Raw genomic sequence first — 12,315 nt, forward strand, 5'->3', positions numbered from 1 at the left:
GTGGAGGAAGGAGTGCTGTTTCCCTTTCCAGATTCTGACCCTGGGTGGTCCCAACGCCTGTTTTTTCTTATTGCTTGTGAGTTCAATACCACTTACCTTATTTGCATCTAAAAGCAATCTGCACCCTTTTTTTGTGTCTTCTCTGTTTGCTTGTCCCTACTATTCATTCATCTGATCCTGACAAACGCCATTACAAGAGTGTCCGGATTCTACATTGAGTTGGTTACTCCTAATAACCACACTGCTTCAAACACGTACCATGTGAGTACTTTTCTTATAATTTATTTATCACTGCAAGTATATCATATACTGTGTTACACTATATTTATGATTTGTTTTTTCATATACGCCTGGACTGATTTGAACTCCTGATTTTTTGTCGAAACAACCTTCTTGGATATTGGATTGAGTCCAATATCTGGAGCAGCACTCTTTTCAAGGAAGTGTATACATTTATTTTGTTTTCACACTTGTGTTCATAATTTTCACTAGTGAATGATATTTGCGCTCATATCTTTTCTGTTAGTGCCTGTTTGCTAAAAATAATACTGATGTAACCCGCTGTGTGATCCAAGCAACACACTCACACTGCTTCCTGTAAGGTTCCTCTCCAGTGTGCCATGGACATTTGACTTATGATGGACATAGGATCTGCCAATAACCAAGGTTGTGGAAGAGGTGGGACAAAGGAGAGAAGAGTCTTTAAGAGGAGTTGGCAGAGCACGTGTGAGAGAGATCTGCACGAGTCTGAATGACTTCAGGCTTGATCGAGTGTGACCCAGGGCCAATCTATGTCCCGCCTACAGAGAGCGAACATTGACTGGAGAGAGAACAGCAGGTCGTGAATGGAGGCCCAGAAGATCCTCACGGGAAGCCGCACGGATGAGCAAACACTGTCGGAGAGGTTCCTCAACGGTTGCAGCTAAAAGTGGTACCAAAGTATTTTGTGAAGTACAGGCCTGCTACACTCAACTGCATTCCCGAGCTCCAACGGTGTTCGGCACCATCACATAGGTCTAAATACCCACCTCAAGACACTGACATACACCAGCGCAGCGCTTATGGAGAATGTTATGTTGATATATTATAATATGACTGAAATGAACCTTTGTTAAGGGTCACAAGGTTCCTAAAGTAGCTATACTTGCTGTACAAAACCGGTTAAATTACAAATGTCATTTTAGTTGGAGCTGGAGAAAAGCATTCATAACGAGTTAAATGACCAAGTAGAAAATGGAACATATGGCAATGTTTCAGGCCACACATGCCCTTTCTTCCATTGACAAAAAAAAAAAGCATTATGGGGCCTGTGTTGCTGTTTTTTTATGGCACCAAATTGATGCAGGGAAATTCTAATGTGCGACTAAGGACTAACCTAACATTTCTCCATCTGGGCACACTTGGGAAAAACGAAAGCCATCAGGGTCCGTGCTGGCTCCGGCGACCAATATAAAAGTTGCAACGTCAGTGGGAGAGGATGTCGTGGCTCTCTATCGGTGACCGCGGCAGCCATGTATGTAGAACACTGCCATATTTGTAGTTTTTTGTGTGCCAAAATCAGCTCATAGAAAACTACAAATATCTCCCAGGGGGCACTAGACGTTGAAGGACCACTAATTACCTCTGGGGTACCCCCGGTTAAGGTAAGATTTAAAAAAACAAAAAAAAGAAGATTACCTGCCTTAAAAAAAGAAGAGGGCTAGACCATAACTCTGCTTCTTTCCATTATATGAACACACAACCCCAGCAAGCTCTATCCCCAGTACCTACCACATCATATATATGTTTGTGTCAAAGGGTGTTCTTCTGGGCGTGGCCAAATGTATACACCAAAGAACAAAATACCCAATGCTACATCCAATGTGACAGAAAATACATAGTACTTAATACTTAAATGATTGTATTCTCATAAGTAAGGGTCATTTAGTTAAACCCTTTGGCCAAAGCATTATAAGCCTGCAGCCACGTCACGGCATGACCAGTATGCAGGTCCTAACACTACCAGAGAGTATTCTCATTTATCTCTGCAGTGGAGGGAGAATGGTCTCAGCAGACCTGTCCTGCGCAGGTACATGGAAAAACCTGCTACTTAAAAAGTGGGGAGGAGTGAGCTTAAACCCAGGGAGGAGGGGTCACCAACCTCCAAACAACTGATGCCAGTTGACATTTAATGAACATACAATCCCTGCAAGCTCTAACCCCAGCATCCACCACATCATATATACAGTTGTGTGAAAAAGAACGTGCACCTTCTTTGAATTCTATGGTTTTACATATCAGAACATAATAACAATCATCTGTTCTTTAGCAGGTCTTAAAATTAGGTAAATACAACCTCAGATGAACAACAACACATGACATATTACACTGTCACGATTTAACAAAAATAAAGCCCAAATGGAGACGCTATATGTGAAAAACTAAGTATACCCTTACTGCTTCCGTAGGAATTAAGATCCTATGTAGCAGACAGGTGCTGCTAATCAAATGCCCTTTATTAATTGATCATCAGCAAGTGTGACCACCTCTAAAAAAAGCCGAAGTTTTAGCAGTTTGCTGGTCTGGAGCATTCAGGTGTGTAGTAACACAATGCCAAGGAGGAAAGACATCAGCAATGATCTTAGAGAAGCAATTGTTGCTGCCCATCAATCTGGGAATGGTTATAAGGCCATTTCCAAACAATTTAAAGTCCATCATTCTACAGTGAGAAAGATTATTCAAAAGTGGAAAACATTCAAAACAGTTGCCAATATTCCCAGGAGTGGACATCCCAGCAAATTCACCCCAAGGTCAGACCGTGCAATGCTCAGAGAAATTTCAGAGAAATTGCAAAAAAACCAAGAGTTACATTTCAGACTTTACAGGCCTCAGTTAGCATGTTTAATATTAAAGTTCATGACAGTACAATTAGAAAAAGACTGAACAAGTATGGTTTGTTTGGAAAAGTTGCCAGGAGAAAGCCTCTTCTCTCTAAAAAGAACATGGCAGCATGGCTTAGGTTTGCAAAGTTGCACCTGAACAAACCACAAGACTTCGGGAACAATGTCCTTTGGACAGACGAGACTAAAGTGGAGATGTTTGGCCATAATGCACATTTTTTTTCTTTGTCCAATAAGGCACAGCGCCACGTTTGGCGAAAACCAAACACAGCATATCAGCATAAATACCTCATACCAACTGTCAAGCATGGTGGTGGAGGGGTGATGATTTGGGCTTGTTTCACAGCCACTGGACCAGGGAACCTTGCAGTCATTGAGTCGACCATGAACTCCTCTGTATACCAAAGTATTCTAGAGTCAAATGTGAGGCATCTGTCCGACAGCTAAAGCTTGGCCGAAATTGGGTCATGCAACAGGACAATGATCCCAAGCACACCAGCAAATCTACAACAGAATGGCAGAAACAGAAAAGAATCAAGGTGTTGCAATGGCCCAGTCAAAGTCCAGACCTCAACCCGATTGAAATGCTGTGGTGGCACCTTAAGAGAGCTGTGCATAAACAAATGCCCAAAAACCTCAATGACCTGAAGAAACGTTGTAAAGAAGAGTGGGCCAAAATTCCTCCACAATGATGTGAGAGACTGATAAAGTCATACAGAAAACGATTACTTCAAGTTATTGCTGCTAAAGGTGTTTCTACAAACTATTGAATCATAAGATTAGTTTTTCACACATGGCTTCTCCATTTTGGCTTTATTTTTGTTAAATAAATCATGACACGGTGTAACATGTCATGTGTTGTTGTTCATCCGAGGTTGTATTTACCTAATTTTAAGACCTGCTAAGGAACAGGTAATTGTTATTATGTCCTGATATATAAAACAATAGAATTCAACGAGGGTGTACTTTCTTTTTCACATAACTGTATATTTGTGTCAAAAGGAGTGCTACTGGGAGTGGCCAAATGTATACAACAAAAGACAAAAATAGCCAATGCTACATCCAATGTTTCCATTATATTATAAATGCTGCAATTAAGTTCCCATCTTTGTTCCTTTTCTTCACCTCCACTCAAGCTCTGCTTCTGTGACTGACAGAATAGGCAAAGCAATACAAAATTGTTCAGGAAATTTATGATTTACATTTTCGCCCCATATATACTGAGCAGTCTTCTGCCATTCTTACCTTCTGGCACTGGAAGATACTTTACAGAAACCTTTCACTTCAATGGGCTGTGAGGTGTCTTCAGCGCCAAAAAGGTGTGAAAACATGGCCCTTCATCTTTAGGGTTTCCCGTGTACATTTTGCTGTGGCAAAATCAGCGTTTTTTTTCCTGGTGTTTTTATTATTTTGAAATAGTGGTAATGGTGATCATAAAAGAACAAAGATAGAATGGCGGTCACTCAACTGGGTATACAACTCAAATTAATCCAGGCAGGTGAATATGTAGTGGACACAATTAAAACACCCAAACCAAAGATCCAAAAATGAAAGAAGGGTTCAACATTAACATCTCATTTATTATCATTCAATTAAAAGTGAAAAAGTGGCGAGTTTACAAGCAAAGACACATGGACACATCCAAGGCACCCTGGCTTTCATTGTACAAGTTCCCCAGCTTGTATGGAAAGCCTGATGAAGGCACAGATTGGTCCTGAAACATTGCTGTATGTCTCTATATTACCCCTTAAAAATTACAGTTAGTAAGCAGTGTCATTCTATAATTGTACATATAGTGCATGTATCTACAAGCAGTTAGTTCTGCTGTGGTAAAGCAGCCGTCCCCACCATTTTGTTTGCATAGTTAAAACCCATGGGTGTGCCCCTCGTCGCCTCACCCGGAGCTGTACTGTGCGATTCCTAGCTCTGAGGACAGCCCGAGATACTTATCTTGTGCTGGTAAAATGAAATGAGGCCACTGGGGTAATCCAACAGGAAGCTGAGATGTCAAAGATCTTAAGACATTACGGCGTTCTATTGGGTTATGGGAGTGAGGCCTGGATGGCAGCCACATTGATTTCCCAAAAGGGACCAGAAACACAGGCACGTAAGAAGGTAAATATCTTGGGAACTGGTGGGGTTATGGAAGCTATAAAAAAAAGCCTAGTTCAGCTCTGGGGCGTGGGGGGATTACCACGTTTCTGTAATAAAAAAAAAAACATTTGACATGGGGGGATTGCTGCTTAACTTAAGTGCTATGCACTGACCTGTGAAGTTCAAAATACCAATTAGAAACCAGCAACACTTTTCTGTTTCTGGAACCAACATTTTTGTTGTAGGCATGGTAGCATATTATTTATTTTATTTATTTATTTATAAAATGTTTTACCGGGAACATTGAGAGTTACCTCTTCTTTTCAAGTACGTCCTGGGCACAGAGTTATAATGACAGATACATGGTTACAAATACATAGTTACATTAAGTGAGCAAGGTTATACATTATATACATGACATTGCATGCACAGTAAGAGATACTATATGTTATAAGCGTATGTAACAGTTACAGACCAGGTTAAAATGTGAGACAGCTTTAGTTTTGAAAGAATGTTATGGCTTTTTTTGTAATATATACATTTATGTACATAGCTATTGGTAGGAAGATGTATGAGAGTTGCAACTTTCGTCACACAATCAATGATACATTTTAAATATAAATGATACATTCCCAGAAAATGCAAATATATGAAATTGAAACTGGGTACATTTCTACTACTTCTTCTTTTCTGTCATGCTTTTTTCTTTAGAATTTTCATTTTTAGTAGCTTGAATAATTGCAAATAAATTTACAAGAAATGAAACTGCTTCTTAGCCCAGTTCAGTAAGAAGGTATATTTCACATACGAGTTGAGGAACTATTGATAGTAAAATAAAATCAGGGTAGGTACATGGCTGCAAAATTGAACTGAATGTGTCTGTGACCACTGTGCAGTCTCTGGTAGTTTATAGTCGGTGGTTGACTCGCCTGGGGGGATATTGGTCAATTGAGGGTTATCATATTTCAGCTTCTCAAAAAAAAAGAGTACTATGGGCCTCATTCATCAAACAGTGAAAATCCTTGACCAGGGAGGTTCCAGGCGGTTCCCCTCTCCCCCCGCCTTGTACCCACATGCAACGTACAAATAAAGACAGGAAACGGGAGCTGGAGGTAAAATGGCCGCGGCTATTTATTTATACAGAAAACCTAATGGGGTAAATGCACTCCCTGCCAGAGTGTGCTCCTTTGACAGGAGGGGGAGGGGACGGTCAGCCGGCCCTCGAACCGCTGACCTCGTGTCCCCTACGCGAGCGGGCTCTCGAGGTCATGGATAACTGACCTTGCCCACTCGTACTCCCCCCGGGCTCAAACGGCCCAGCTCCCAGTCTGGCAAGAACAAGCACCCACCCCCCAAGAGCCGCCGCGACAAAGGCAAAACTGGTCAATGACCCCTCCTGTTCGGAACCTCGTCCTTTCACTCAGCACAGTATCAGCTGTTCGTGCTGTAACGGAACAAAGAACCATTAACACGGCATACAATGCATATGTCCACATTCCTGGGAATACCCTGCCCTGCTCAACCTTCTGCTGCCGTTCATTACATGATTGCAATCACTAACTAAGGGGATGGGTGGGTGGGAAATCGTCTGGCGGGCAGCCAAAGAGGATGTGCTGCCCGCCAGCCTGGCCTTAAGTAGGCCTTCCATGAACTCCTCCCCTGTGCTGGGGAGGGAGGTGTGGGGGCGGGCCAGCGAGGGGAAGGCCGGACCCCCCCCCGGTCATGAAGCCCCCCCGCCTATGGCTAGGGGGGCCGCTTGACCAGGGAGGTTCCAGGCGGTTCCCCTCTCCCCCCGCCTTGTACCCACATGCAACGTACAAATAAAGACAGGAAACGGGAGCTGGAGGTAAAATGGCCGCGGCTATTTATTTATACAGAAAACCTAATGGGGTAAATGCACTCCCTGCCAGAGTGTGCTCCTTTGACAGGAGGGGGAGGGGACGGTCAGCCGGCCCTCGAACCGCTGACCTCGTGTCCCCTACGCGAGCGGGCTCTCGAGGTCATGGATAACTGACCTTGCCCACTCGTACTCCCCCCGGGCTCAAACGGCCCAGCTCCCAGTCTGGCAAGAACAAGCACCCACCCCCCAAGAGCCGCCACCGACGGGTCTATTTAACCCCCCTTAAACTAGGCCCGTACCGCCAACCCTCCAGACCCTCTCGAAGCCCTCCCGGAAACTCAAATAAGTCTACCCCGCCTGGCATGCCTAGCAGCGGGACCAATGCTCCTCTACCGGCTCAGCCTGCCCTCTCCATTCCACCTGGGGCTGCCAATCGCGCCTGGGGCAGTAGTTACTCAACTTGCCATGCTTTTTAAAGATGCCCTGAGAATCGCTTTTTTCGCTGCACTATCCCTCACCCGGTCCCGGACATACCCACCTCCGGAGCCGCAGGCCGCCTTTGCCCAGCGCTATCTGGGATTTCGCCTTTTTTACTGCTGCAGGCTTCTTACCCGCCCTCAGTGACCCCTAGGGAATCGACCCTGGCAGTGGACTGGGCCACGCCTCTTCCCTTGCTCGCTCTGTGTCGCCCACTGCAAGCCTTGACGCATCTCCTCGATACCGCCCTAAACGCGACTCCTTACCATTACCCGATACGCCATATGCCGTACCTTCCACGGCGTGTCTCCATCAACCGCCTGCCGGGGCTGTTCCACCATCTGTGCAGTGCGTGATGCTGCCGCGTGGGTCGGCTACCGCGCCCCTGACCCCGGCCGTGGCTGAAGAATTGAAAGACACCGGGGTCCGGCTGATGGCTGTTGGTACTGGAATGGGATTCGCGGTGCCAGTGACCCCGGCCGTGGCCATCTGTGGCTTCCCGTGAGGAAGAGACCTGGGCTGCGACTTGGTTCGCCCTTCACCCGATGCCGGCTCCACGTAGTCGAACCCTGCTGGGTTCTCTGCTCTACGAAACACATTGGCACCAACCGCGGTTGCGGTTGGCCGTCTTTGTCTCCTTGGCCCTGCCGACTCTGCAGGCGAAATCCTGACAGTGACACCGCCCGCGTCAGCAACGGGCGGCCGTGTGGCGTGCCGTGACGCCCTGTTCTGCGTCACGGTGGCTGGAAGTCGCCGCCCCTCCTTGGCGGGCCGACCTGCGCGCCGATCCGCCGTGTCCTGCGTCCCAGCGGTCAAAGTCCTCCCCACCTTCGCTGAGGCCCGACCAGGCCGCTGTGACGCCCTGCCTCGCGGTACCGTGACCGAGGGCTGCCGCCCTGCGTGCGGTTGCTGAACTTCGCCTGCCGCCTTGCACTGCAGCACCCTCCGCGCTCCCTTCCTGTGGAGCGCGGCTTCTCTGCCTGCCGCCTGTCTAGCGCGCAATGCTGCCTGAGGGCTGTCGACTGTCGCCTGTTGCGTTGTGCTGCAGCGCCCTCCGCTTTGACGCCCTGCCTCACGGTACCGTGACCGAGGGCTGCCGCCCTGCGTGCGGTTGCTGAACTTCGCCTGCCGCCTTGCACTGCAGCACCCTCCGCGCTCCCTTCCTGTGGAGCGCGGCTTCTCTACATGCCGCCTGTCTAGCGCGCAATGCTGCCTGAGGACTGTCGCCTGACGCGTTGTGCTGCAGCGCCCTCTGCTTTCCCTTCCCGCGGGGAGCAGCCTTAGTGCCACGTGCTGGTTTCACAGAGAACACCTGCAGTCACCGATCCAACCATGCCTCGTCATGGTTTTCCGCCTCGACTTGAAGAAGGCGTAACTGCTCTGCCATTGCTGCCATGCAGCCCGCTTCCCGTATGCCTGTCCAAAATTTTCGCGCGACGGGGCACCGGCCCGTCCCTACCCGGCCCTGCTTGCACGGGTCGTGACTATTGCCTGCCCCAGGATTAGCAACCCAGGGCCTCACGCGCTGTGACCGCGTGCCTTCGCCAGCCCCTCTCCCCGCACAGCAAACCGTACGCACCCGCGCGCATTTCCGTGTGCCCATATACACCCGCGCGCATTTCCGTGTGCCCATATACACACGCGCGCGCATTTCCGTGTGCCCATATACACCCGCGCGCATTTCCGTGTGCCCATACACACCCGCGCGCACCCATAAACATCCACGCGCACCCATATAAACCCGCGCGCACCTGCGTGTGCCCCGCTACACACGCACCCTGCGTGTGCCCGTATACACAGACGCGCGCATTTCCGTGTTCCCATATACACACACGCGCATTTCCGTGTGCCCATATACACACGCGCGCATTTCCGTGTGCCCATATACACACGCGCGCATTTCCGTGTGCCCATATACACACGCGCGCATTTCCGTGTGCCCATATACACACGCGCGCATTTCCGTGTGCCCATATACACACGCGCGCATTCCCGTGTGCCCATATACACACGCGCGCATTCCCGTGTGCCCATATACACACGCGCGCATTCCCGTGAGCCCATATACACACGCGCGCATTTCCGTGAGCCCATACACACGCGCGCATTTCCGTGAGCCCATATACACGCGCGCATTTCCGTGTTCCCATATACACGCGCACATCTACGTGTGCCCATATACACACGCGCGCATCTACGTGTGCCCATATACACACGCGCGCATCTACGTGTGCCCATATACACACGCGCGCATCTACGTGTGCCCATATACACACGCGCGCATCTACGTGTGCCCATATACACACGCGCGCATCTACGTGTCCATATACACGCGCGCATTTACGCATGTCCATATACACGCGCGCATCTACGTATGCCCATATACACGCGCGCATTTACGTGCACCCCTATACCCATGCGCGCATTTACGTGCACCCCTATACCCACGCGCGCATTTACGCGTGGTATTTATCATCTAATAATTACTACAGTATATTTATATAGTTTATAATGTCACTAGATAAAGAGCTCTACTGACATCTACGTGTGCCCATACACACGCGCGCATCCACGTGTGCTCATACACACGCGCGCTCATACACACGTGCGCCCATACGCACTCGCGCACATCTACGTGTGACCATACATACCCGCACGCATCTACGTGTGCCCACGCACGCAAGCGCACATCTACGTGTGCCCCTATACACCCGCACACTTCTACGTGTGCCCCTACACATATAAACATCCACATGTGCCTACATACATACTTCTGATGTGCCTACACGTATATCGCAGAGAACAACGCATGCAACCACCGATCCAACCATGCCTCGTCATGGTTTTCCGCCTCGACTTGAAGAAGGCGTAACTGCTCTGCCATTGATGCCATGCAGCCCGCTTCCCGTATGCCTGTCCAAATTTTTTGCGCGACGGGGCACCGGCCCGTCCCTACCCGTCCCTGCTTGCACGGGTCGCGACTATTGCCTGCCCCAGGATTAGCAACCCAGGGCCTCACGCGCTGTGACCGCTTGCCTCCGCCAGCCCCTCTCCCCGCACAGCAAACCGTACGCATTTCCGTGTGCCCATATACACCCGCGCGCATTTCCGTGTGCCCATATACACACACGCGCGCGCATTTCCGCGTGCCCATACACACCCGCGCGCACCCATATACATCCACGCGCACCCATATAAACCCGCGCGCACCTGCGTGTGCCCCTCTACCCACGCACGTGCGCGCCCTGCGTGTGCCCGTATACACACGCGCGCGCATTTCCGTGTGCCCATATACACACGCGCGCATTTCCGTGTGCCCATATACACATGGGCGCATTTCCGTGAGCCCATATACACGCGCGCATTTCCGTGAACCCATATACACGCGCGCATCTACGTGTTCCCATATACTCACGCGCATCTACGTGTGCCCACATACACACGCGCGCATTTACGCGTGTCCATATACACGCGCGCATCTACGCGTGTCCATATACACGCGCGCGCATCTACGCGTGTCCATACACACGCGCGCATCTACGCGTGTCCATACACACGCGCGCATTTACGCGTGCCCATACACACGCGCGCATCTACGCGTGTCCATACACACGCGCGCATCTACGCGTGTCCATACACACGCGCGCATTTACGCGTGCCCATACACACGCGCGCATTTACGCGTGTCCATACACACGCGCATTTACGCATGTCCACATACACGCGCGCATTTACGCATGTCCACATACACGCGCGCATTTACATGCACCCCTATACCCACGCGCGCATTTACGTGTGGTATTTATCATCTAATAATTACTACAGTATATTTATATAGTTTATAATGTCACTAGATAAAGAGCTCTACTGACATCTACGAGTGCCCATACACTCGCGCGCATTTACGTGTGCCCATACACACGCGCGCATCCACGTGTGCCCCTACACACGCGCGCATCCACGCGTGCTCATACACGCGTGCATCCACGTGCACCTGCCTACGTGTGCCCATACGCACTCGCGCACCTCTACGTGTGGCCATACATACCCGCACGCATCTACGTGTGCCCACACACGCAAGCGCACATCTACGTGTGCCCCTATACACCCGCACACTTCTACGTGTGCCCCTACACATATAAACATCCACATGTGCCTACATACATACTTCTGATGTGCCTACACGTATATCCATATATCCAACTACCTGTGCCCACACACCTATCCCCCACACATGCGCCTCCGCACGCACGCCTCCCCATGCGCCCATCCATGAATTAATTGGGGAATTCAGATAAAGTAACCAAGCATAAATGCTAAACATTGCGATTCCCATTAACAAGTATTTATCATCTAATAATTACCACAATATATCTATATAGTCTATAATGTCCCTAGATAAAGAGCTCTATTGACATTATATAATTCTCTGCACCGTCTGAGACCATAAGTGGGGGGGACACGTCGCCAGTCAGACCGCGCTCCCTCCTATGCAAATCTTATGCCAGCCTTTCTGTCCCAACTTCGCCATACCCCCACCCCGCACGGGCGGGCAACTGCTACCCCCGCACGGGATACCAGAAGGAAGCGGCCGCTGGGAGCAGTCAAGCATCCACTTGCCATCGCTCCCAGCGCCTCAGCGTGTCCCCCCGCCGAACTACGGTATATTTATATAGCTTATAGTATACATGCCTACATACACGTACACCGATTTACCTGTACCCATGTACACATATATACGTACCCGTATACACATATATATACCTGCACACATACCTGCACATAATCGCCCCGAGCGCATCAGCGTGTGTCCCCCCGCCGAAACTAACTGCGGGGGCAGACCGTGAAGCGCCAACCTTGGCCGCCCCCTCTTTGCGCTTACCCCCGGCCTAGGGCCGCAACCACTAAGAGCGGCTGCACTAGCCTATACATGCGTATATCTCCACTTACGTATACGTGCATACCCATATACACATGTACATACACACCCACATACCTGCACATAACACCCATAAATACCTATAC

This window comes from Ascaphus truei, chromosome 4 (genome assembly GCF_040206685.1).
Source record: "Ascaphus truei isolate aAscTru1 chromosome 4, aAscTru1.hap1, whole genome shotgun sequence".
In the NCBI taxonomy this organism is placed as follows: Eukaryota; Metazoa; Chordata; class Amphibia; order Anura; family Ascaphidae; genus Ascaphus; species Ascaphus truei.